The sequence below is a fragment of the Ambystoma mexicanum genome, chromosome 1p, assembly GCF_040938575.1.
Source record: "Ambystoma mexicanum isolate Mex_15411 chromosome 1p, UKY_AmexF1_1, whole genome shotgun sequence".
In the NCBI taxonomy this organism is placed as follows: domain Eukaryota; kingdom Metazoa; phylum Chordata; class Amphibia; order Caudata; family Ambystomatidae; genus Ambystoma; species Ambystoma mexicanum.
The window spans coordinates 853,096,629-853,124,478 of record NC_090921.1 but is presented as its reverse complement, the minus strand read 5'-3'; positions in this window follow the sequence as shown (position 1 = coordinate 853,124,478).

The following is a 27,850-nucleotide window of genomic DNA, read 5'->3' as shown; positions in this document are numbered from 1 at the left end:
TCACTACATTTATTATCAACTGCAGTAGCAATTGCTTTATAAATGGCTGCCAATTCCGCTACTTGACTGGTCCTAGCTCCAATTCTCATTACTGGGGACGCCTTCACACTTCAACCAGAAATTTCCTATTCCTGACACTAATTGTTTATTACTGTCATTTTCAATGTGAAAAGCACAACCATCAACATATACAAGTGGCAAATCCTTGCATGTCTTTTCATCAAAAGCTTTGTGTGGCGATTGCCCAAAATCCTGAAAACTACATTCCACTTCTACTTTGTTTGATACATGTTCAGCTGCACAGGCATGTAGATCTGCTAAACCTTGAGCAACTGGGCTTTTTTTTTATTTTGGCCATATCTCACTTCTACAGGAAAACCCTGTAATGCTAGCGTCCATGAAGTGATTCTGGACTGTGCTAGGTTACCTGACCTGATTCTTTTACTTTCTAAAAACTGCAATGGTTGATGATTGGTCTCAATATTTACCTTTTCTCCCTGAACAATGGGGCGGAAATGCTGTAGCGCCCACACATGGTCAAAAGGGCCTTTTCACATTCACTGAATTTAATTTCAACTTGGATCATGTTTTTGTGATAGCACTGCTGACATACACTGTTCAGAGAAACCTATTTCTATAAAGAAATCCCTATCCTTTATGGGGTATGCCAAACATGGTGCCTTTACAAGACATTCCTTTAATTTAGCCCCTGCCTCAGACTGCTCTTTATCTCATTTCCAGGGTGTATTCAGCTTTAACAGCTTAGTTAATGGTTTAGTAATTTCAGCAAAATTTTCAATGAACTTCCTGTTATAGCCCGTCATTCCTAATAAACATTTTACCCCTTTCACATTTTTAGGGTCTTTTAGTTTTTGTATAGCCTCCACTTTCTTCTTTTGTGGGTTTAATCCATGTTCAGTCACTTCATGGCCTAGAAAATTCACCTTTTTCTTGCACCATTGTGCGTTTTGTAAAGATACTTTGGCGCCTGCTTTCTGCAATTGGCCAAGAACATGTCTTATTTCATCAAAATGGTTTTTCAAGCTTTCATTTTTTATCAGTACATCATCCACATAAACTATGGTAACTCTTTCAGCTGCATCAGGCATGGCCTTTCTCAAAAATATTCCGAATTCACTCCCACTATTGACATACCCAAATGGAACTCTAACCCACGCGTATTGAGTCTTATCAAATGAAAATGAAAATAAATTCTGAATCTCCTCTGCCAATGGCACGCACCAATATCCAGAGGTGAGATCTAACGTGGTAAACACTTTTGAACCATGTACCTGAGCTAGGCCCTGATCAATGAATGGCAGTGGCCATATGGATACTGGCATTCTTTAATTTAACTCCCTCAAATCTGCACATAGCCGCCATTGACCATTTGGCTTCAGCACACCTAAAATAGGTGTGTTGGATGCGCTATGAATGGGCCTGATGATTCCCCGAGACTCCAAATATTTAATAATCTCTGCCAATGACTCTAAACATGCCAGTGGTAATCTATACTGGCGCACAAATACTGGGCTTCTGCTGCACCCTTCCGGTAGCGTGGCCACATGTAAATCAGTTAGCCCGCAATCATAAGCGTCTTTTGCAAATACATCTTTAAACTCCATAAATATCTTCCTCAGTTAATTTCTATCCTCTTCGCTGTCACTTGCATCCACTGATAAAATCTGCTCCTCTACCATTTTGGAGAATTCTGGAAAATGTTCTGGAAGGGGAATCTCGGCGCTTTCCTCTAACTGTGTGGCTGTGTCTCTCTGTAAAGCTGCCACTTTTAAATGTTTTGGCATATCAGCTTCCACTTCAATGGGCTGATTTTCTATTTCATTATCATTTAATTTAAATGTTAGCAATCCTCTTGATGACAGCACACTGTCTCATCTGAATCATAAGGGTACACAGAATTAATTTTGAATATTCCTTTGGGCTGAGAATTCAGGTGTTCTGTCAACTCACCCTTGGCATCTACATACTTTTCAGGTATATTTCCAATCACCATGTTATTCAGATCTGCAGTATAATGTGATTTTTGTATGGCCATCCCTAATGAGGAGTTTTCCTCTAAATGAATTTCTTGACAACCTTTATTATTCTCCATGATTTTAACAGACCCTCCACCAATATCTACCAATGGAATGTATTCATAATCCAGGCCTTGCTGTTTTATGGATTCATTCAGGCACACAAATGCATCAGAATCTTTCATCTGCTGTCCATTCTTGCATTTCAGTGTTATTGCAACCTGTTTGGTGAATGCAGGGATAATAGTATCCTTCCTCAGCTGTAATTCAATTGCATATGGGACCAGTTGTGCGCAATGATAAGCCCTTCTTTGGTCTTCAAATTCAGGTGCAGGCCCACCTAGGTGTGACCATATTTTTTGATTAAGGAAATCTAGCACCATACACATTCTGTGCATGATATCATTGCCCATGTAAAAGTCATTTTGTGTCCCACTGACTATCCAAATATTATGGTAAATTGTTTTCTGCCCAATGCTAATTTTTAGCATGCATCTTCCTGCAATTCGGTTTTCAGAGTCTGGACTGTCCAAGCCAGTGACATATTGGTTTTTAATTCTAAATTTCAGATCTCCTCCCTCTCCATTATTTTTTGCAATAATTTCTCATTAATGAAACTCCTTTCCTGTTCAAGTGCTAAAGTGGCTTTTGTTGTTTTAGAATAGTTATTTATACCAATGTGAACCCATGGTTGCTCATCTTCCATGTGTATTTCAGCAAGAGTGGTAATGTGTTTTTCTGCATTTGTTTTAGGAACAGTATTCTGTTTGCACGTTTTCTCTTTTAAATAAAAGCGCAATGTGTGCTCATCTATGGCAGTTTGCTATCTTTTCCTTGGGTCCAAGGATATCTGTACAGATTGTTTCTCATCTTCACTCTGTATTTTATCCTGACACAATAATATAACAGTGACGCTAGGTATACAGCTATTCCGGAGATATACCTCTACTGCATCATTTGTTTTGGCAACTGTGTAACATTCACTTATAATGATGTTTTGTGATTTTAATTTCTTAGGTCTCAATGGTTTTTTGGTTAAGGACCACAGTACTCCATTCACCCCATCTATGAGAGGAGACAATCTTTTCAGGCAATCTGTTCCCAACAGAAATGGAATATCACAAATGGGTGTGACCAATACCTCCTGTTTCATTCTGTGTTTACATATCTTTATGTCAACCTCGGTGACGCCTATAATAGGCACCTCCTCCCCATTAAAATTATGCACTGGACCTTCATTTTCCTTCACTGTGATCTGATTCTGTGGGGATCTCCCTTCATTGATACTCTTTACCAATTCTTTAGACATAATTGTGGCCTGTGCGCCAGTGTCAATTATTGCAAATGTATTGCATTTTTCTTCTACAGTGATGGGAGCATAATACCTGTCTTCAACTTCCTCTAACACACATAAGAAGTGTGAATTCTTACTGATTTCAGGGCTCACCTTTCTCAGGCCTTTTTCACTTTTGGCTAAGCACATTGGTAAATGGAAAGACATTTTTCCCTTCTTTTTGCCCATTTCTGTGTGAGAGACTTTATTAATTTCCCCATTTTCAGAGGTTTTTTGGAGTGTGGCCTCCGTTCGCCCATCCATCCAGGTATCATCAGAGACCACATTACACCCCTCCAACTGAACATGTGTAACAACATCACTTGGCAATTTGTCATTGTCTAATTCTGTGCATTTGTGATCATTTAGTGTAGTACCAGCCCTTTTAACCTCTTCAAAAATATGTGGCTCAAAGAATTCTTCAGGTGATTGACATGTACCCTCCTTTTGAGTATTTCTTTTTACTGCCTGTGGTTAGTTATTGTTCTGATTGCCCAGGGAAGGTGTCATATCATCGCTACTTACTCCCTGTTCACTGGTATTCCCCACGCATGAGTCATTTTTCTTAAATATGTCTCTTTGTTCCTTTGGAATTTCAGGTGTTTCTTTTTCATTTGTACAAATCTCTGATGTCTGATTTAGTTCTAGGTTAAACCGAACTTCTCTTTTAGAAGTACTTGCACTTTCTGTTACATGTTCAGAAACCCCCCGGTCATTGCTAGGGCCTTCTGCCCCCTCCTTGGATGACGCTGTACAGAGCTTTCCTATTTGCTCAGCTAACATTTTCACTTGGGCCTCGAGGCACTGGAACCTTTCCATCTCTCTAGAATCCTCTCTCTGTGGGCTAGATCGATATTGGTTGTTTTCCCCCTGATTGGATCTATTCTGATACCTCTCAGGTGAGTGATTTCTATTGGGATGGTTCCTGAACTCTTGATTCATTTGTTCAGGGGAGCGGGGTGCACCCATCCTTTGATTGTAGTCCCCTGGTGGGGAATCATTGTACTGACGTGGAGTGTAGTTCATGTTCTGCCTCATGTCCTGTCTCTCAGGTTGTGGGTACTGGCCCCTATGTTGATTCCCATTATCAGCAAATCGATCCACATATCAGGGTATATCTTGATTATCATATATCATGGTATTGGGGTCCAATCTGCTCTGTGTCCCCAATGTCTGATAGGGACCATCATTTCTTTGATCCTGATTTTGTCTCTGGTTATTGTTCATACCTGACATATCAGGCCGATAGCCTGCCCGGGGCCTATCTCCTAAGTACCTGGGGCTGATGTAGCTCTCCCTATTACTCGGATCATGTGAATGAAACATTGGTGCAGGGTGTGATGGCCTTTGTTGATTACCCCTTTGTTCAGGTGCCAAGTTATTTTTACTTGGACTTTGAGCAGACTCAAGGGACATTTTGGCTGACCAGATTTCCATCACTGTTGCTGAGGGTTCTTTAGATTTTGGTCTAGTGTCTTTCATTTTATCACTTTCTCTACCCTGCCAATAAAGTACCTCTTATAGTTTTGTGCTTTGGTGTACAATCCATTCAAGGAACTTGTCACGGTCAAATTCACAGACCAATTGTGATATAATGTCTTTCTGTAACCCATAGAAGTATGCAGTTTTAAACTCATTAGAATTGGGGTCAAAAGATACATCTCAGCGAGAAAATGCTCTTTTTAAGTCTTGTAAAAACTGGCGAGGGGATGTATTAGGCCCAGCAGTGATTGTGTAAGCGACTTTCTTTGCCTCCTGCAATGACTGGAAAGGAGAAAAATGGCGCCTAATCTCTTTTTCAAACTCTGCTCGTTAGTATTGTGCTATGTACTTAATTTGTTCCTTTTCTATTTTGATTTAGAATACTAACGTATTTTGGGTCGGCGGTCATGGGACCGTAGGGTGCGGGAGAAGATGGAGTCCTGGAGTCCACTGGATGAAGATCAAATGATGCCTGCCTCCGGGTGGAGGTGAAGACAAAGTAACCGGAATGCCAAAAAGAGATGACTCCTATGGAAAAAGGATCCAAGAGTGCCAGGATGAAAGAGTACCCGAATGAACCAAATGATGTGACATCGCTGGTCGGGACATATCAGAGGCAGACAAGTGTCCTGGAGTATAGAGTTCCACGTATTTATTATTTTATTTAATTATTTTAATCTGTTATATTAATTCTTTATTTTAACTATTTGTTTTATTTTATTGTTTTGTGATTGACTTCAAGTATAAAAGTAAGACTCTGGACTATGGACACTTCCATTGGGAAGAAATATGTAAAATATTTTATAAGAACTGATGGACTCAGAGATGAATTTTGATATTATGATGATTGAACAGTAATTTTTCAACTTTCGTTTTTCACATATGAATATTGATTTTGTTGGATACGCATACATTTTAAAAGAAGAAAGAGAGCAAGTTGGGTTTCTTCCAATTGTGGCTTGGACCATGGCCAAATTCTCAGAAAAAGGAGGGGATATGTAGTATAATTTAGCGTGTTTTGGAGTGCAGCGCCACTGCATGAGATCACATTATTACTGTGCTGTGGTACAGCAAGCCATGTGTTGCCAGGGTAACATATGGACATGTATATGAAGACAGGCTATCTATTTTAAAAGCACTATATGAAGACAGGCTATCTATTTTTAAAAGCACCCCATTTTTTTTTCTCATTTTTTCTCAATACCTATTTAAAAGCACATCATTATTTTTCTTCACTTGAAATGCCTCACAGGAGACACATTAGATACTTGATTAATTAACTTAACTAACAAATACTAACACGATTCTAACTACTTAACATTATAATGTGTTCTCCATGTGCAAAATGGGGCAGGCTGAGATTCATTTTAAATGGGCAATTTTTCTTTGCCCTGTTCACTGTCTTTGCAGGAAGAAAAATTTGAATGCCTGGAAATCAGTTAGATACAGTTGCTTTCTGTTAAAGTGAGCTATTGTTGGGGAAGGAGGACGCAATAATCTATGTAGATTTAGGAGAGGTAACAGAGTTTTTTTGTAGTGTCTCGGACAGAATTACAGGGAGAAGACATTTTGCGGAGTTGCAGTGAGGTTGCCTTCGTTCTGCTGCTGTGAGGAGCTGGACCACTGACCTTCAGAGACTGGGGTTTCCTAGTCACCTGGCACCGGCTTGAGAACTGCAGATTGCAGATTGAACCGCATGTTCTCGCTGGGTGCTTTAAAGAAGGAAAAAAAAGAGAGCCCTGGGTCACTGCTCAAAGACGACAAGCCAGGAGATTTTGCGTGCTGAAAAGCTACAAATAGTTGGTAAATATACAAATGGAGTGAGATTGCTGTGACTGCCGGACGAATTATCTATTAACTGCCACGTTAAAATGTTGCAAGACACATGATATAATCTCTCTTTTGCTTGTTGCAAACATGAAATGAAATTTGTGGTATTATTGCATTTGTTTCTCTTATGTTTATTTCAGAAAGAATTGTCTCACCAGAATGGTAATGTATCATTTTGAAATGAAATTGTGATAACACAGTCTGCCTGAGAGTATTCTTGCTTCTGTTCTTCATTTGGTGCCTGTAAAAAAAAAATATATATACTCTGTAGGGGAGGGAATGATGTTTAATGTGCCAAGTTTCTTATACAGATGAAGCAATGTCATGAGCCATTATAAACAGTTGTGTGCGTGATTCCACTCATGATATGTGTGTGTGGCTTCTGAGTGGAATATAATGCAATAGTCTGCTGAGCGTATATGAATCACCAGAGAGAGGCCTATAGAAACATAGTCTCACTAATGTAAATAAATTAATGATAATACCACATGTTATTGTGAATACTCCATGGAAACATAGTCTCACTAATGTAAATAAATTAGTGATAACAGCCATAGGTGGCACTCATATAATAATGTGGTGTTTCTGAATAATGTAGAAGTCTGAGGCCTCTAGAGATCACAAGAACAGTCTAAACAAAAGAAAGGGGTTTTGTATGTTGGGGCCACAAATAAAACAAAGAAATTATGCTCACCAAAATACCACCAACAAAATGTATTCCACTATAAAGCCAAACCCAATCTGAATGCAAGGAATAGTCACTGTCAAATTACCATTGTTTTTGGCGGTAAGAAAATACCGGCAAGCCCCAAGTTTATACAAAATACCCTACACACCTCGAAACACCTTTTGCTGTATGGCCACCTTACAAATATCCAATAAATAAATAAATACATATCGTCATTGGGATATGCCCTGCTTTGATTTATCTACTCTGCAAGATAACAATAGCTATCTAGGAGCTAACCTAAATACATTAGTGGCTGGCCTCATTGATAAAAGACCTATCCACCAGATAGAGGCAACACTGTCCTTTGTACCCATCACATCCATACTGTCCCATTCAGAACTTATCACCTCAAACCAGAGAGTGGGCATTGAAAAGTTAAAATATACACTTCATCTTGCCTTAATCAAATATAACTCTCATCCAGCATTTACACTACAAAATAAAACAGCCAGCAGCAGGAACACCCAAAAAACATGAGCACTGCATCAACCCTTATCAATAGCTTTACAACTATTACTACCACCATACCTTCTAGAACAGTCCTCCAAATAGAGGCAATATCTACTATGTCACATCCTGGAGCTAACCATAATTCTAAATGCTTTGCTGCCTCACCTCTCACCCTTGAAAATCTGTCTAGTCAGTTTAATATTCTCTTAAGGCACAATGGCCATATGCCTAAATTAGTTGGCACTAAGCTGACTAACCATACCCAGAACAAGAGCGCCCTCATCATTACCTACATCCCGCAACTTTCTGGATAGAAGCATTGTGTACCTCTTCACAATAAGGTTCTTGTCTCGGTAAGTCCAAACTTGAAGTTATTCAAAAGGATCCACGTGCCTGAATGGGACCCAATTTCAGATTGTACTGTCCTAGACTGGGGTCAGAATTATTCACTGTAGTTCCCCAAAAATAGAAATTTACAGTCAGTTGTCTTCCCTACCTAAAATTAAACTGAAATACTCCTCTTTAAATTATCTATGATAATCTCAGACCTTCTCTGCGTATGAATGTATTCCTGCCATTTAATATCTATTTGATCCGCTGCTTTGAATGTGTTGTTTTTTGTGGCCTTTCAGGATGTACATATCGTATGTCATAGTACTTCAGAAAACAATATATACAAAATAAGGAATATACATTTTTTAACATGCACATCATCGCACTGTAGCATATACACATAATGATCTAGTACTTAGATGAATTCATACATTGATAACCTTTCCCAACTTGTTGTATATTCATATCCTAGAGGAGTTTAAGCAAAGGAATGGGAAAGTGATCAAAGGGGATGTTTTCCAGTGACTGTAAATGGATTTTAAATGATGATATCTCCCCCTGCCCCCTTTCCCACGTGTTTTCTTTAAAACAAAAATGCAATATTGTTTTAGGTTGATAATCACAGCAAAAGAACTAAAAAGAAGTGAGAGGATATGAATTAGATATGAATAACCCAAGCAGCCAGTGTAATGGTAAGACATGATATGGGAAGTCAAATGACAAACATCACTTTTATAATTTACATAAAATATAGGTAATCTGATATCAGCCATTCATCAAAGAAACAACATAAGGATGACATTAATGAAAAGCCATGGGCGACATGATAATGGGATTTTTTGTGAAGAAAATAATTCAGTAACTAGTAATGAAGATACTTAATCTGGATGACAACTAGTCCACATGTCCCATTCCACCAAAACCATACTGAACACCACCATCCTGCAACTGACACCACTAATGTAAGGGCTGAGTCCTGCACTTTTGAGGAATCCATCCTCTATACCTTTTATTGTTTCTGCTCGTAGATTGATTGTAAAGACACGCCCGTCCCCTTTTGCAGGGTTTCAGTATCATCCTCAAGTCCTGGAGCTACCTGAAAGAGTAGAGTTTGGAGATGTGGGAAGACAGCAGAAGACCTTTGTGAGAAAGGAGCAAGGATTCCATCTGCAGGCCCTGTCCTGATTGCCTGATGAATATTTGACAAAGGGATTTCCCCTCCCTCAATAGTTGTATATTGCCTGATTGCCTGATGAATATCTGACAAAGGGATTTCCCCTCCCTCAATTGTTGTATATTGCCTGATTGCCTGATGAATATCTGACAAAGGGATTTCCCCTCCCTCAATTGTTGTATATTCATATCCTAGAGGAGTTTAAGCAAAGGAATGGGAAAGTGATCAAAGGGGATGTTTTCCAGTGACTGTAAATGGATTTTAAATGATGATATCTCCCCCTGCCCCCTTTCCCACGTGTTTTCTTTAAAACAAAAATGCAATATTGTTTTAGGTTGATAATCACAGCAAAAGAACTAAAAAGAAGTGAGAGGATATGAATTAGATATGAATAACCCAAGCAGCCAGTGTAATGGTAAGACATGATATGGGAAGTCAAATGACAAACATCACTTTTATAATTTACATAAAATATAGGTAATCTGATATCAGCCATTCATCAAAGAAACAACATAAGGATGACATTAATGAAAAGCCATGGGCGACATGATAATGGGATTTTTTGTGAAGAAAATAATTCAGTAACTAGTAATGAAGATACTTAATCTGGATGACAACTAGTCCACATGTCCCATTCCACCAAAACCATACTGAACACCACCATCCTGCAACTGACACCACTAATGTAAGGGCTGAGTCCTGCACTTTTGAGGAATCCATCCTCTATACCTTTTATTGTTTCTGCTCGTAGATTGATTGTAAAGACACGCCCGTCCCCTTTTGCAGGGTTTCAGTATCATCCTCAAGTCCTGGAGCTACCTGAAAGAGTAGAGTTTGGAGATGTGGGAAGACAGCAGAAGACCTTTGTGAGAAAGGAGCAAGGATTCCATCTGCAGGCCCTGTCCTGATTGCCTGATGAATATCTGACAAAGGGATTTCCCCTCCCTCAATAGGCAAACCCCCCAGTAGGCCACTAAACACAGCACCTGAACATGTTTTATTGAGGTTTGAGACATCTCTGAGCCTGACAACAAAAAATAATGAGAAGTTGGAATGGGTGGCTGTGGTCCTCAAATTCCTAGGAGCCCTTTCTCTGAACCAAAAGGTTTTGCCTTCCATAATCATAATGATGTTGCTTATTGAGCTTCCTAACTGCACCTTTCCCTCATCTGCCAACTCGACAGAGGGAGTAAGTGTGAGTTGGATTGACAGTGGCAGTGTAAACTGGTGAAAAGGGACCTGTCTGCAAGAGGCCAGTGGTAGCAGTGCAGTATTGCAGATTGTATTAGCTTGTAAGACCTTTTCTCCATACCACTGACTAACCAATTCACATCTAAACTCTCCTAACACCTAACACTGCACACATGAACCCTGTTAAGACACCCACAACACGCATAGCCATTATAGCCATGCATAGCGATTAGTGCATTAACACTTACTGCTCCATGACAAAGCTTTATCCTTTAGAGTCATCACACTCTCTCACATCAGCGTATAACCAAACCCACCATACTATAGTCTATCAGATCTTAGACTCTTACCTATAAATAACATACCCCCAAGTTTCTCCGCCCAACCCATTGAAAGCAGACTTGTACATAGAAACTGAGTACATCCGACCTGCACCCATCAAATCTCAAAATCTCAGGTTTCACACTTGCCTCTCCCACTGTCCCATTAATGACCATCAACCTTTTTTCTTATAGACCCACTGATATCGGCAAAATGGCACTATACAAGACAACTTATATTACACAAAGATAGTACAACTACTGTAAAAGCAATAACTGAGTAAGTACATGAATAAAATATATATATAGGGGAAGTGCCAATCTAGGTCTAAGATGGCATTTCCTCTCTCCTGGCACTCCATTGTAAGCTCCAATAAATGAGCTGCCCAATGGCCATTTGCGTAATTTAGTGATGGAATGTGTAGCATTGCTGCTGGGGTTCAGCAGGGGATGAAATTGTGAAGCTCAGTGACCATAAGAGGATACTAACTGCCAACCGTATGGTAGACTCATGTCTCACCCTCTGCACGTGGCCCATGATTACCACAGGAAGTGGGTACCTGGTGCTCTACTGCTATGAGTCCCGCAGAGGGAAGCAGGTTTGTGTGACCATAGGAGTGCAGGCAGGCAATATGCTTTGGTGAAATTAAAAGGTAGGGCCTAAGGTGGTGTGCGAGCTTGAGCAGTGGCCTGGCTCAACACGGTTTACTGGGGAATAGCTACTGGTGCTCAAATGGAGAACACCTGTACAATCCGATGTTTGACAGCAGCAAAACACCTACCTCTTGCTGTTAGTTAAATGTAACGATAAATCAAAGTGGCAGACAGACCAGATGGACCAGAAGCAGCAGGCATCAAAACCTAAAGATGATTCCAACTAAGAGGACAGGGTTGCAAAATGGAGTGATGTGTTAGGATTCGAAACCTAAGGGCTACAGCCTGCCTACTAGAGGCCGAGCAGGGGCTGTCAAAGGTGAGGCAGAACAGTGGGAGATGAGGGACCCAGAGAAGTAGAATATGAACCAGCCATGGCAGCCAAGAAGAAATGCAAAATACAAGGAGATAAGACATTTCTTATCTTCCCTGACTTGTGTCCCCACGCGGCAAAGAAGTCAGAAACTACTCTTGGTTCATGGAAAATGTATCCGACTAAGGTTGCAACTAGCCCAGCTTCAGGGGGTTGAATGAATTGCTAATAACTTTTTTTTTTACTCGCATGATGGAAGTGGCAGAAATTTTGCAAACAAAAACATTGTCACAGGGACCCCCCACCCCCTGCCGCTACTCATGCTGGATTTTGGGAAAGATCCATTAAAAAATATAAATGTAATTAAGAAAGTTAAAAAAAGCCTGTTTTGACTTAGTCCCCAAAACTTTTCCCACAGCGAAAAAGTTCAAATCTTGCTCCAGGGCACAGCCAAAACTGCAGGAACAAATTGGACCAGGTACAAAACAAACTTGGGCATTAAGCCTTGACTCAATTTCTGGTGGAGTTGGGCGGATCTGGGGTTTTGCATCCAGTATTTTTTTAAATATTTGACAGGGTAGGGGGTGCTCTCTTCTTCCAAAATTATAGCTATGTCTCCCATGGTGCTTTGCAGCAGATAGGCTAACAGGCCTATCAGAAATGAAAAAGCAGCTATTCTTAAAAATAAAATCTGTTGGTAACAACTTTTGACTTGCTGGATGGATTTAGATGACATTTTCAAAGGAAAGAGTTTCTCAAGCATCCTGCCTCCTCCCACCCCAACTGAAACTGCACATTTTGGGAACAAATCATAAAATGAAAAAGTTATTAAGAAAACAAAACACCATAGTTTTAATCAAATAAGAAGCAACCTGGGCACAAAAGTGTTGACTTAAATTTCTTAACTGGTTTGGGGTAAATCCACCCAGTAGTTTTCAAAATATTTGACAGAGAAGGGGGTGCCCCCAGCTCCTTGAAACACTTGTGTATAGGCCATATCATATCATATCATATCGGCCCTGGTGCTTTTACGGCAGAGAGGCTAAGAGAGACAAATAACATTTGAATTGCTGGATGGATTTGGATGAACTTTCCCAAATAAACAGTTTATCAGAGCCCCACTAGACTGGAAAATGGGGGAACAATGTGTTAGACAATGAAAAAAGTTTGAAAGAAAACATAAAAACATTGTTTTCAGACTATTTTAGCACATTTATATTCCCATTAAGAAAAAGTGCATCTGTAGTGTGAAAACTGCTTAGTTTGGACCAAATAAGAAACAATTTGGGCTCAAAGTGTTGAGGTAATTTCCTTGACTCATTTGGGGTAAATCCACACAGTAGTTTTTAAAATATTCGACAGATAATGGGTTGCCTCCTGCGCCTTATAAACTGTATATAGGTCTTGGTGATGTGCAGCACAGAGGCTCAGAGAGGCTTATAACTTTTGAAGTCCTGGATGGATTTGGAGGAAATGTTCTAAACCAGGGGAGAGGTTTCTCCAACCAAAAACGGGAAATTGTGTAAACAATTTGTCAGAAAATTAAAAAGTTATTAAGAAGAGATAAAATCATAGTATTCAGCCTCCTCTCATTTGTTTTCCCATAGAGAAAAGGTGCTGTTTATGTTCAACCATAGCGTGAAAACCGCTTGGAAGATTTGTGTCAAATAAAAATCAATCTGGCCACAAAGAATTGACTTAATTTCCTTGGCTAGTTTGGAGTAAATCCATCCAGTAGTTTTTAAAATATTCAACAGAGAACAGGGTGCCCCCCTGCTCCTTATTACTTTTATATCGGTCTTGGTGCTTTGCTGCAGAGAGGCTGAGAGAGGCAAATAAAATATCCAGGATGGGTCTGGGTTATTCGGTCCAGTAGTTGTCAAAATATTTGACAGAGAAGGGGTGCTTCCTTGTCCCAAAATTATAGCTAAATATGTGACCCATAATGCATCAGTGAGGCTTTTCAGAAATTAAAAAGCCGCCATTTTTATTTTGCTCGATGCGAGAGATAACCACTGTTATAACGGTTATAACTGGGCTTAGCCGAAAATGAAAAGGGGGAAAAGAGGAGGAAATAGGATGAAATGGCATGAGGCTAGATGTTGGGAGGGGAAAGGAGACATCAGTTGAAATTGGAGACTAGGAGGGGGTTGAACGTTTTCACATAACCACAAAACCTTTGGGATACGCGCGGTTATGAAAGAAAACTAGATCAGGAAAGAAAGTGTGTCAAGGAAAGGGGCAAGTGTTGGTGGGAAAGGGAGAGGTCTACTGAGGGAAAAAGAACTTAAGCGGTGTGAAGGGAATAACGCATGAGGAGAGGGCACTTGGTGAGTGACTGAGAGGGCAGTGAAGGGTTTTGGGACCTTGCTTGCTTTTGACGGATAACAGTGTGAATTTAGGGATTACTGAGGTTATCTGTAGTACATTGATAACCGCGGTTATGGAGAAAATGTCTTTTTTAACCAGAGGGAGTAAAACAAATGAGATTAAGACAAAAAAGTGGAGTTTTACAGCTACAGTGAGGTGGTTGGTAATGGGTGTGGTTAAAGGCTATGGCTACTGGGTTACTTTAAGGAACCGAATGGTGCAATATGGAAAATGGCAATGGCCAAAGGCCATAGCAAGTGGACCCCAACAAAACTTAGTGGACAACATGTCAAGGTACCACAGAGAAAGGCCATGGATAGTGTGACTAAAAGAAATCGAGTGGTGTGACCACAGCCGAAGACCAGGGCCATTGGTCATGGCCAAAGGCCTTGGCTTGTGGGCCCATTTAAGAAATCTATTGGAGCAATATGCAGAGTGGCTACGGCCGAAGGCCGGGGCCAATGATTATGGGCAAAGGTCATGGCTTGTGAGCAGGAAAGAAAGGTAGTATTTTACAAGATTGCCCCATGTTAGTGGGCCCAAAAGACATGTATAGGTGTCCGAGGCCACCTACTCAGTTCGAAAGAAAGATATTGGGGAACATGTACAGTGGGCACAGCACCTAGTGGCCAACATGTCAAAGAGACATGGCCAAAGGCAATGGCTATTGTACCAAAAGAAAGCGAATGATGTGGCCACAGCCAAAGGCTGGGGTGCTAGAGGGCCTGTTTAGGAAACCTATTGGAGCAATAGGTATAATGGCAATGGACAAAGGCTGTGGGCACTGAGCATGGCCGAATAGCATGACAAGTGGGAACGGAAGAAAGATATTGGGGCAACATGTAAAGGGGCCACAGCTGAAGGTTGGGGCTAGTGGTCATGGGCAAAGAAAATGAAAGGTAGTGTTTAAAGGATACAGAGGGCACACCTGAAGGTCCTGGCTAGTGGGCCAAAAAGACATGTATAGTGGCCATGGCCAGGTCCCGTAGCCATCCAGTGGGTCCAATAGGAAGAAATGATATGATATGATATGGCATTTATAACGTGCCTGTACACAAGTGTTTCTAGGTGCGACAAGACAAGGAGGGGGAAACATAGGGAGGACAAAACAACCATCTCACTATGCCCTCTGTCATTCAGATCACGCAAGTGCAGGGAAGTTGAATGGGAGAAATGCTGAGGGGGGGTGAGGGAGGAGAGCAGCTAACTCAAAAGTGCAGCCAGCGTGTGGCTCAGTGCAGATGAATCAAGAAGTGCAGCCAACGGGTGGCTCATAAGTGCAGGGAGAATGGACTGTAGGGTTGCAGATACAGACCACAAGTGAAAGGGGAGCCGGGGGCAGTGCGTGGTGCAACTGGACATGCAGCAGCCTAGGCCCAAGTTCAGAGGGTAGCCAGGTGGCCAGTGCGTGGAGCAGTCGGGAATCAGCAGGGGAGAGGAAGAGAGAAAGCGGAAGTGAAGAGGAAGGTATTGAGTTGCTTCCAGAACCAGAGATGTTTCTGCTCAAGTTTGAGAGAGGCAGGGAGGCTATTCCAGAGGGAGGCGCAAGCCGAGGATAGAGTTCTGTGCCCAAATCTCTACTTGGAAAAGCAACTGACTCTGACAATCTGGAATGAGAGAAGGAGAAGAGTGGGCTGAGGAGAGCCTGAAGGAAAGCTGGGTGTCATCTGCATAACACTGAACGTTGAAACATAAGTAAGCAATGCGATGGGCAAGAGCTGCCAGGTATTGGTTGAACAGCTAGGAAGAGAGATTAGACCTCTGGAGAACACCACAAGTGGAGAGAGAGATAGAAGAGAGGAAAGACGGCAGTTGGACGTGGGAGGGTTGGTCAGTGAGAAAGGAGGTCAGCCATGCCAGTGCCTGATCAGTGATATCTAGGTTATCACAGAGGCGATTGAGCAGGATCGCATGGTTGACCATATCAAAGGCAGAAGAATGATCGAGGAGAATGAGGACAGACGTAAGGTTAGAATCAAGCTTAGAGAGCAGATCTTTCGGGATCTTCAGGAGACCAGTTTACATGCTTCTGGCAGCTCTGGAGCCAGACTGGTGCTCGTGGAGACAACCAACAGATTCAGTGTGCAGATTAATCTGGGGGATGGGCAGCTTTTCCAAGAATTTGCACAGAAAAGGGGTGATGGAGATTAGGAGATAGTTAGCCATAGAGGAAGAATCAGCAGATGGCTTCTTTAGCAGGGGTGCACAAGGGAGTGCTTAAGGGAGGAAGGGAAGGTTCCAGTGGCAAAGACATGATTACAGAAATCGGCCAAGGCTGGAGCAAGGGTGTTGATGTGGTCCATGACGGTTCTGGATGAACAGGGGAGAACCTGTTTTGACAAGATTTTCATAGATCAGACTTGTCCAGAAACATTGTCAGGGGTGGACAAAGGAAAGGAAGAGAAGGGATGAGGAGGGACGGCCACAGGCGGGCCAGGAGTGGAGGAGGATGAAGAAGAGGAAGAGAGGGTGGACAGGATGTCCTGAGTTTTAGTGATGAAGTGAGGGCCTGGGAGGGAACAGGAGAGGTGGAGACTGCATCATGATTGACCAGCTCCTTGCAGATTTTGAAGAGTTTGGCCAAGTTGTTAGATGCCACAGAGACGCGAGCTTGGATTTGGGTTCTCTTCTTGGCAAGGACAGAGAGTCTGTATTGACTTTGGAGCAGGCAGCAGGGCAGTTTGTCAGAGGATGTGTCTGATGCCCTCCACTTCCTCTCAACCGCCCTGCATTTATGTTTGTGGGTGACGAGGCCAGAGTCGTACCAAGAGTTGCATTTGGATTTGGGCTTTAAGCGGGTCGGCATGACAGGGGCAAGAACATCAAGAGTGTTAGCGATAGAAAGATGAAGGTTAGATAGGGCTGTATCAAAGATATTGGGGAAACATGGACAGTGAACACGGCTGAAAGCCGTGGAGACTGGCCATGGCTGAAGTCCATGGCTAGTGGCTCATAAAAAACTATGCTATAACAAAACCCTTTAAATTCACTGATAAAAAACTTTATTTTAAATGTAGTTAGGTTTTGCAAATTTTGGGAAAGAGTTGTTAAAAAATATGATGAGGCCCGACTAGGTCGAAACACGTGTCTGGGTTTGCTGATGGTCCTCTTGAGGAATTTTGATTAGCATTTCGGTGCTGGACTGCCCTTGTAGGTGGGACAAAGACTGATATGCAAATGGCTATTTCTCCGTTGTGAAGGGTGCAGTGAGCAGAAACGTGGTTGTAGACCCTCCTGAGTGAAGGAAAATCAATAGAACAGGGTATTTGACCCAGCTTCGTTCTCAACAGAGGGGCTCGCACACTCCTATATAACTTTGTTACACTTGGGGTTCACCCTAAGTAACCCAGGGTAATCCAGACATGGACCCCTTTCTTACTGTGTCTTAGAGAGGCTCATCTTCACCTCACTAATGAGGTCCAACTAGGCCAAAACACGTGTCTGGGGTTGCTGATGGTACTCTTGTTCAGAGGAGATTTGACTAGCATTTAATTGCTGGACTGCCCTTGTGGGCTGGACAAAAACTGATATGCAAACAGTAATTTCTCCTCTGTGAAGGGTGCAGTGAGCTAACACGTGGTGTAGACCCTCCTGAATGGAAGAAATTCCATAGAACAGGGTAATGACCAATGTTCGTTCTCAGTAGAGGGGCTCCCAGACACACAACAGCAAGAAGACACCAAACCTGCTAGCTATACTTTTGCCAAAAATGAAATGTGTACTCAGCTGAAAACAAACACAAGCCAAAATAGCTTATTGTAGGAGCTGTAAATGCCTCAGGAGTTCCACATTCACATTTTAGCATTCTATGTTATGCCAAAAGAGAAAGTACATTGGAAATGGCAACTGCTCTACACCTTTAGTACCCTATTATCACATATGGTGATGTTTGAAATCGACCGTCACAAAGTGTGGAATGGCGGTCATCGCAAGTGCTATAAAGCACAGTGTTATCCTATCATTAGAGACTAATGAAGTGGTAAGTGGCATATGGGATTACTGCCATTTCCAACTAATGCTGTTGACTTTTGTTTGGGGTGATAATTTGTGTAGGGAATTATCCTGCAATATGACTGCTCTATTGTAATTAATTAGTAGAACATAGTCAGTATAACATCTTCTCTTGTCATTTAATTATGTCTTTATTTCATCAAGGAACACCTATGTGCTCACTAAGAAAAATTGATCATCTAGAGTGGCAGTCTGAAAAAGACTGTTGTCCTACTTTGTGTAGTAAGTGTAATGATAAATATGGGCATTCCCATGTGTCTCGCTTGTTTTAAGTGTATGTGTTATGTGCTGCATAAATCAATGTAGAGTTGTGGAGTAGATGGATGTTTGGATTTGTATGTTTTTGTGTGCTGGAGTTCGGATTCAGGGTTTATGAATTAGTATGCTAAAAGGTCAGATAATGGTTTAATATGTACATGTATCAGATAGTTTAAGTACAGCAGTAACCAAGGATCTGGAACTTTGAGGGTTATGATTGCAGATAGGAGACCTGGTGTGGGACAGTTTGGAAAAGAAGATTGTGGACTATGAGTGTATTCAACAACTCAATCAAAAGGTAGCCGTGGTACAGTCAACGAGGGATGAAAAACCAATGAAGAGCAGACAGGACGACAAAGGGAAGTGGAGGATCATTGTTAGGTTGAATGCAATATCCTGTAATTGTAAATGGGTCCCCCATTTGTCTTACTGCCCCGGTTTGTTACCAACCTCATTTTCCCACAGTGTCCCCCCATCACATGCAATCTAATTCTGTTTAATAGGCCCTTGTGCATTTGCCTTAATCCTGGTGCAGGGTGACTCAAAAGTACCTTTTATGGGTTATTCCATGGCCAAGTCACCCTCCTCAACATGTTGAATATGTTAACTGGTCCTAGAAGTCTGTGACGTTTTACCTGCATGACCTCTTACAATGCTGAGTAGGTTTTCGAGGTCCATTGGGGCTTCACAAAGCATTTCCCCTGTTAGCATGGAAGACAAATATAATGACCACATAAGGTCATGGTATTCTTTATAGACCTGGTTTGGGGCACTGTGAATCAACATCTGATGTGCTTGCCTAAGAAAATGCCCAGGAAGGTTTGAATTGGATTGCCATCCCTGATTGGGTGAGTGGTGCAGTGGGTGTGACTGGAAGCTGGAAGTGAATCAACCTCAGAAGAATGCAATAAAGATAGAGGTTTCTGCACCATACCTCTGTCAATCACTGGGAACCACCGTGAAGCATCTGAATCAGAGTCCACACAAGGAGAATGATGCAAGATTGTCTAAAGCATCTCTCCTGAATCTGCAGCTAAGATGAGACACTACTGGGCTCTTCACAATCAATACTTCAAACCTGAACCACACATGTTTTCCCTTCTTTTGATTCAGCAGAACAAGCTGGGTTTCTTTCCACCAGAACATTTTCTCTGAAAAAGCACATCTTATCTTAAGCATTGAATCTCATGAAAAGGGTGGCAGTTGGTAGCATATTCAACCTAGGTTTGCCCAACATAGCAAATTACCTTTTCCAAAATGCCAGGCCTATGCAAGCAGCACATGGGCTAACACGACAGAAATCGCAGCACTGGAAGTAGCTGCAACACTGCATCATTTTCATATTTCATCACTTTAATTGCATCCTCCAGGGACTTGGTTTCATTCTCCTTGGCTTGGGGTCATCACATGTTTATCTTGCAGTACATTGAACTAAGACTTTTCCAGCTCTATAAGCCTACAACCACAATGATTTCCAAGCACATTTGGCCCACAGTGCATCATTGTAGTATAGGATACACTTGGACACCAGCTTTCTAAAAATGTAACTAATGTTGTTAATAAAGCATTAGATATATATATATATCTTAAAATTCTAAATCAGAAATGAAAGTTCTTTTGCAGCACGAAATTCCATTTTGCAAAGAAGATCAGTTTTGCTCCTTGAAGAATGTCTGCATTTTTTCATATAGACAGAAACAAGTTGGAGGACAGATTGGATAAGTGAACAGCGTCACATATCGCTGAGTTTTTTGCATTAAGAGAAAATATGAGTTTCAGATTTAGAACTTGACATCTATATGTGGGTTACACCTCCACAGTTTTTTAAATCATTGACATTTTGGTGAATAGGTGGTTGTTTCTACTACTATTTTTCAATACATTTCATATCTTCATTCTTTATTGAAGAAAGAAATTATACATGTGATATGCTGCCGAGAAAATTGAATCTATGCGTTATATATTCATTTTGGCATCAAATTGTTATGTGTATTCAGAAAAATGTATGTGTATATATGAAATATATGGGTGTGATATACCTTTGCATGGGTTCTTAAATAAAAATCAAAATTTATATGGAATAAATTGATGTGCAATTGAAGAATGATGTCTTGGCTATCCTAATCAAGTAAACAGTGATTGACAAATTCCAGGATAGGTACGTGACCGCTTGTTCTTGGATTCTTACATTTGAAAGGCTGATTAGATTAACACAATTTCTAAGGATGATTACCCACATCATTGCATGTATTAAACATTGAAAAAGCTTGCCTATCTCATCTTCATCAGTTGGTATTTCTTCACAGTTCAGCTGCATTACACCATTTGTTGGGTGCACTGGCTTTCTAAATGATGCAGACTAAGCAGTGACTTGTGATTAATTTCAGTAAATAGATGAAGGGAGATTGTGTGCCAATAATCTCAACATATACCAACATTGCAGCATTTGCTGTATGTGATTTAGTATATTAGTATTAGTATATGTGTAGTATTGAGGATAAACCAGCAGGGGTTATATTTGTGGGTTGCAGGCACTAAAATATTAACATTGTGGCAGGTGCATGAAGAAATACACTGGCTGTTATTTGCCAATTCAGAGAATAAAGCGAAAATTGAAAACAGCATTTGCAGGTGAGGATCAGAACTGGTGCAGTGAGGTTGAGAAAAAGGCACCTAGGAAAATAAATGCTCATTGTTCTGAGTGGAAAAGAGGAAGGAAGGAATATATCACATTATCAGGTGATATGCAAATGCTGCCCAAAAGTCACTTGGGAAAATAACACGAGATGGGTGCAAGAAGGGCTGGTAGATTCTCGAAGGCTCTGTCATGTGTAGAAGTGAGGATTGACACAAGAAAGATTTTGAAGGAGCTAGCAGCTGATGTCATTAGATAGGTGGGTAAAAATGGTGATAATTGATATGTGATATGGGAGAAAGAGATGGTGTTTTGCTACACAACTTGTGGACCTGAGTTTTTCTCTATGGTCTTTGGGGCTTTTTCTGGATGAGTTATGATGGGATTTGCGGCTGGTTTTGGCTTGTTGAAACCAGAAAACTAGGCTGAGATTTAGCAGACTCTGGGGCTTGCCAGACAGCATTTGCAAGTTTCTGTTTGCATCATGTGAGGAAGCTGGGTCGGCTCCTTTAGCTCAGAGCACAATCAAAGGCCTTGGAACTCGATGGGAGCTATCTTTGAGTTGATTTATCTGGATAGCTTGCAGCACAACAAGGTTCTGATCAGCGCAGTGTTGAGGGATCCTGGCAACTGTAAGGAATGTGGGGGCTGCTGCTGACTGGAGTCCAGTCTGTAGACAGATAAGAAGGGCTGGGTTTACCAAATTCTCAAGTGAAGTGAAGCAAGTATTAATAGGGACAATATTAGCTGGGACTCTCTTGCAGGGGTGATTTGGCCAGGTCAAAATGACCCAAAAGGCATCACTGCCTTTATTCCTAAAGTACCCGGGGATGAAGGTAGTTGGCTGAATCGAAATTGGTTATGGGGATGGTTCTGCTATGCAGTAGAGTCCATTATATCCAATCTCACACTAAAGGACACAGAGTATATCAAGATTGAAGCTGAATCTATAGTGCATTCACTCCTTTATAGTCATAGGGTATCTGTTAATCTCTTCCTTAACTTAATAGTAAGCAGGGGTGGGTACAACTAAGGCTGTGGTATACTCATTATTATTAATGAATATCATGACCGTTCCAGACTTAAAGAACTGTCAATGTATAATTGCATGTTTATTTTTGCTTCTCTCCAATACTATGCACTGATGAAATTATGTGTTGCTTGTTCATGCACATCACAAATACGGAAGACTGAAATGTGTGTTTTTTTCTTGCTATGAAGTTTAAACCTTTTTATATAAAAGAGTCAAAATGGTGATCATGTGTGGTGGTTTATTATTGTGTGGTCTTTTCAATTTATGGTATATAGTGTTGCAAGAATCTGGTGTGTGCCGGCGCAGTACTAAGTGTACTAGTGTCTAGCCTAAACTGTAGAACAAGGAAAGTGCCAGGGAACATATCTAACAGGCATATTACCATCTCTGCCTAATTAGCGTGAGTGATGGGGTGTAGTAAGAGAGCCCTAAACAATTTAAGGAGGTCTTCCCCCAATGAGATTATTTTCAAATGAATGGGTTTAAATGGTGCCCTTTCTTGGATTTATTTTAGTAAAATGTAGTAAAATGCTTTACATTTTACAATTGGTTCTTTAGGGGGCCACATTAAAATTTCCAATTGATGCTAGGTCACCAATAGTGGACAGGAACATTTTTAACCCTTTCATGATTCCTATGTGCATGATCTATGCCAGCATTGACACTGCATACCACTTTCCTGATGCTGTGCCCACGAGATATGCCAGAACATCTACAATAACTGGCTTTCTCTTAATCACTTTCATGAAGTTGGCAAAATGTAAGCATTGTTCAGGTATATCGCATTAGTGATGCTGGCACCACAGTATATAGGACAACACTGCTGCTGTATATTACTTTCATGATACTGTACACACAATGTATGTCACCATTCCTGTTGTAAGTCTCTTTTATGTCAGTCATACAATAAATGCAGCACTTTTACTGTAAATCACTTTCATGAAACTTTGCCCACAATATAAGAGCATTGTCATTACAAATGACTTTCACAATGCTGTGCAACTATCTATGTCAGCATTGCCATTGTATAACATGTGTTATGATGCTGCACCACAATAGATGCCACCAGTGCTCTGTATATGACTTTCATGAAGCTGGAGTCACAATATATGCCAGCATTACTGCAGTAATTCACTTGGATTAGGCTTTGCAAATAATGTGTGCCAGCATTCTGCTACTTTAAATATAGCCCTTGATGCAGTTGTATAATTGTATATTCCTATCATAACTCTATTGTAAAGTTGATTATTAAGCTATAACAATGATACAAAATAAATAAATATAGCCCTTGATGCAGTTTCCATAAACTGTCAAACAAACACATGCTGGCATTGCAATTTCACAAACATACACAGACATGCACACACACGCACAAAAACACGCACACACACTGGCACCACACACATATAAAGAAATGGACACACATACACTCTTGGTCGCAAATTCAAACACAACATACACACATAAACATACACATACATACACAGCTTTAGATTCAAATAGACATGAATTCAACCCTTTTTTTAAATGTACATATTCATGGGGCAAGCTTTTCTCCGGTCCAGGCAGCAGGATTCAGTATCAGGAAGCAGTGCAGGAGCAACAAGTGGGGTGTCCGGTTGGGGTCTTTCGTTGGTTTCTAAGTGACTGGTTTAAGCCTTACCTGCTGTCATGCCAAACATTCCTACATGCAATTTTGTATTAAAGTGGAAGTGGCAGCCCAGCAATGTGTAGGGGAATGCACCGGTGACCATATATCTCACCCTCCCCATGCTCCAGAACAGGATATTCGATTATTGTGACATTTATGTCTTAATCAAGGGTATTCAAAGGGCAGGGTGGGATTGCAGCACATTTTCTGTCCATGTGGGTCTTGCAGAGCATTTTAAGGATTAGACAGTATTTAATCTTTGTGGAACATACATTTCTGATGGGTCGGTATGCTGACATCTTTTCTTGTGGCTAGCGTGTTGGGTAGAATTCTAGGCAGTTGTAGGCAAACTCATGATGTTATAGAATAATATATGTGTTGAGTATTTGTGTGAATGGCTGGACTTTCTTTAAGCCAAATAAGCTACCACCTGCTGCACTCTGGATTTTTTGTAGCCTTCTGATTTGAATGTGTATTCCAGCCTTGGGGTTACTGGTGATCCTACTACCATGGAGTGGTTTATGTTGTTATGTAGGACGTGTACTGGTAACTTTCAATGATCACCGGCACATGATGCAGACAGTCATTTACTCAGGTGTATGAAGCTGTCTGTTCTTAGCTAATGACAAAATGTAGAGACATAAAAAAAAAATCAGACTACTATTAGCTAGGAAAAGACACTATATTGTCTTAGAAATGCGTTTTTGCATGATGCACCCTAATCAATATATTGAAAAAGAAAGAATCCGCTCTTTGCACATATGTTCATATTCATTATACTAGAACCATATCCTATGCAACAACATGTCTCTATTCTAAACAAATATATCCACCTTGGACCAGTGTATTTGAATGCAGGGACAGTTTTCCTTATGCACATATATACTCGGTCCCTGAAGATGCACGTGCATTCTATGTTTTCCAATTAACATGCTATTTATAAGTAAAGTCCAAATAAATGGGCACATTCTGTTAAAATGCACATTTATCCCAGAAATGACCGTTGACATTGATAAGAATTGTACTGGTTTGTTCAATATCTAACATGTTTCTGCGTACAAAGCAATCTAGCGTCATACAAAGAGATTGCAACGAATGCTGTGTGTCTTTTTTGTATTTCCCCTTTAAAATAACACAGTTTTTAAAACATTGAAATGTCAAATTAAGTGACCCATTAGTCATGTAGAAGATTACATTAAATTGTAATTGCCTGGAGACTTGTGGGTCTTGGCCTTTATATTTTCTAAGTTCAAGGTCACGAGCATTAAACCTGTATTGATCAAGGATGCCTTTGTTTAAGCCAATTCTACCGTATTTGCTTGCACTCGTCGTCAAAAGGCAAACAAAAGAGGGCCCTTTAACGCAGAGCTCGGCACGACGCTGCTGCCATGTGCTTCATTCACTCAGGCTACAGATGTTTTCAATCTGTACAGTTTGTCTTTCATAGCCATACGAGATGAAGCAGGCTTGATTTAGACTGGGAGGGATGCCAGGAAGAAGAAACATAATTAACCCACAATGAACAGTTTTGCTCAGAGATGCACACTGTGGCTCAGCTCCGATGTGTTCAGAGAAAACAGTTTACAAAGTCACTGGAACTTATGCACCGCATTAAAAAAAAGATATATAATAATAGGCAGCAGCATGTTGTTTTTCCTTCTTCTTCTTCTTCTTCTTCTTCTTCTTCTTCTTCTTCTTCTTCTTCTTCTTCTTCTTCTTCTTCTTCTTCTTCTTCTTCTTCTTCTTCTTCTTCTTCTTCTTCTTCTTCTTCAATGCTAGCATGTGCTCCGGTTCCCAGAAGGCCACTGGGAGCAACATATGCTGGGTTTTGTGGGCGTCCACCTCGCTCTTCTAACAGCTGTATTGGATCTTAGTACTGACATTTCATTTAAATATTGTCTATGTTCATCTTCACACATTTCTAAGTCAGAATATTCACTCATGTTGTTGAACCAGCGAAGCCACACAGCATGATCAGACCAATCGTTCTGCATTAAGATTCATATTATTAGTGTATTTTTAGGAGAGCAAACCAAGCTCAGGATCAACTGAGCTCTGTCCAGGTAATCGACCAAAGACTTGACAGCCAAACGTTAATAAGTCATCATGTAAACATTAGTAATAATTATCAGAGTACTATATACGGATGGAGGTGTGCATTGTAGCAATACACCATGTCAGAACATATGTGCGATTCCGTTCTGCATATTGCATTACACTGTTACTTCACACTCTATTGATCAATTAGCAAGTGCTGACCTGAGGCCTTCCTTGAATTTCACTTCACCCTTCAACTTGCCATACCATATGCGATAGGGAAATCAGATGCTCATTTACCATTGTTTACAGCTTTTCTGGTGGGTAAAACAATTTAGATTTGAGAGATTTCTGTCGCTTGTGTTTCTGAACAAATTCTATTAAATACACTTTGCAGAGTTCCATGAATCAGGGTGTGTGTGGGCAGCGGCAGCACTTTTCAGCAGTGCGAAGTCACTTTGAACTGTGCAAACGATTCTATGAATCGGGCCCTAGATCTCTGGGCACAACACATTCAGAGAAAGACAAGTGAGCTGGGAACATTGCACACAAAGACAATGGCATCTTAATGCATCCACCAATGATATTTGATATTATTGGGATTCCTGCCACACTCTGCTGCTCTTCGCATGGTCTCCAGGTCCTCTATCAGATCTGAAAGTGAGGTGGCTGGGTGAGGTTAGTGGGGCGAGAGGGGAAATGCAAGAAAGCTTTGCTGTTGTGTTTATAGATGCATACCAGAGGTACCCTATGCTCCACCGTGGGGTCATTTTTAGGTGTTCGGTCTTGAGAACATAGAGGCCGGTGTGTCCAAGGGAGAGCCTTGTGTTCCCATGATGCTAAGATGCAATGGCCCAATGTTGGGTATGGGAATTTGTTTTAGAGGTGTAATGTTAGTGGTGTAGCCAGAGTTTCATGACAAGGCATGCCTGCACAGAATATATATGGGCCTTGGGCTGGGGTCCATGCAACTAAACAATATATAGTCATTTCATCAGCACATTTTCGGTAGCGCGCTCATGTGAACTTGGCCAATCTCGTACAGGTTATTATATACATTTAAATAAACAGCTGTCTCCTTCCAGTGACTATTAAAGCAAACTATGTATGTCCAAATACATTCAGAGTTTCGCAACTGTACATTGAAGAAAGACAAGAACATAAGCTGTCTGATACGTGCTTCTGCTTGTAGGTGCTGTAGTTATTGTTTTTGAAGGCATGCCTCTTTTTGTTATGTGTGTTGTGAAACCAGAGCTGGGGTGATACAAAAAAGAAAAACCTTTTCATGCATAACAAGCAGATATTACCGAAATAAACTATAGCGTTTGAAAAAAGGACAAGGGGTTTACTTTGTGATTCAATTTGTTGTCTTGAACTATTGGATTGCTAACAAGAGTATACACTTTGAGTCCAAATGCACCCATTATTGGGCCTCATTATAAAGTTGCCTGTCCGGGAACTACGGTACCGGTAACCATACCGATACTGTAGTTCCCGGACCGGCAAATACGAGTTCTGCTTGCGGGTGAAATTGTGGCCGCCCGGACCGGCACCCCGCGAGCAGAGCATTTCGGATGCACAGGCACCGTTGACTTCCTCATTCCCATATGGAGCTCAAATGGGAATGGGGAAGAATTTTTTCCGACACACAGGATTGGGCAAATACCGGGTCTGGCAAAGCCGTAATGACCCAGTAATTGTCCATTTCTGGGCGCTGGAAAAAAATGAATACCGGAGGCAGCCGTGCCTGTTTTACAGGCACTGTTACCGTCAGGATTGTAATGACTCTTGTAATGCAATTCCACATTCCCACTTACTAGGACCAATTGTCACAGTCAAATTAATAAGCATTCCTGCATAAAAGTGAATACAACTAGATGTACAACATTTTAAATGCTGTATATTAATAATAACAAAATAGATGCTAATCAGTTTATCAATTGTGTAAGAGAGAAAATGGCCCAAACAGAATTTAGATCTCTTCTCTTCTGCCACAGAATAGTAAAATG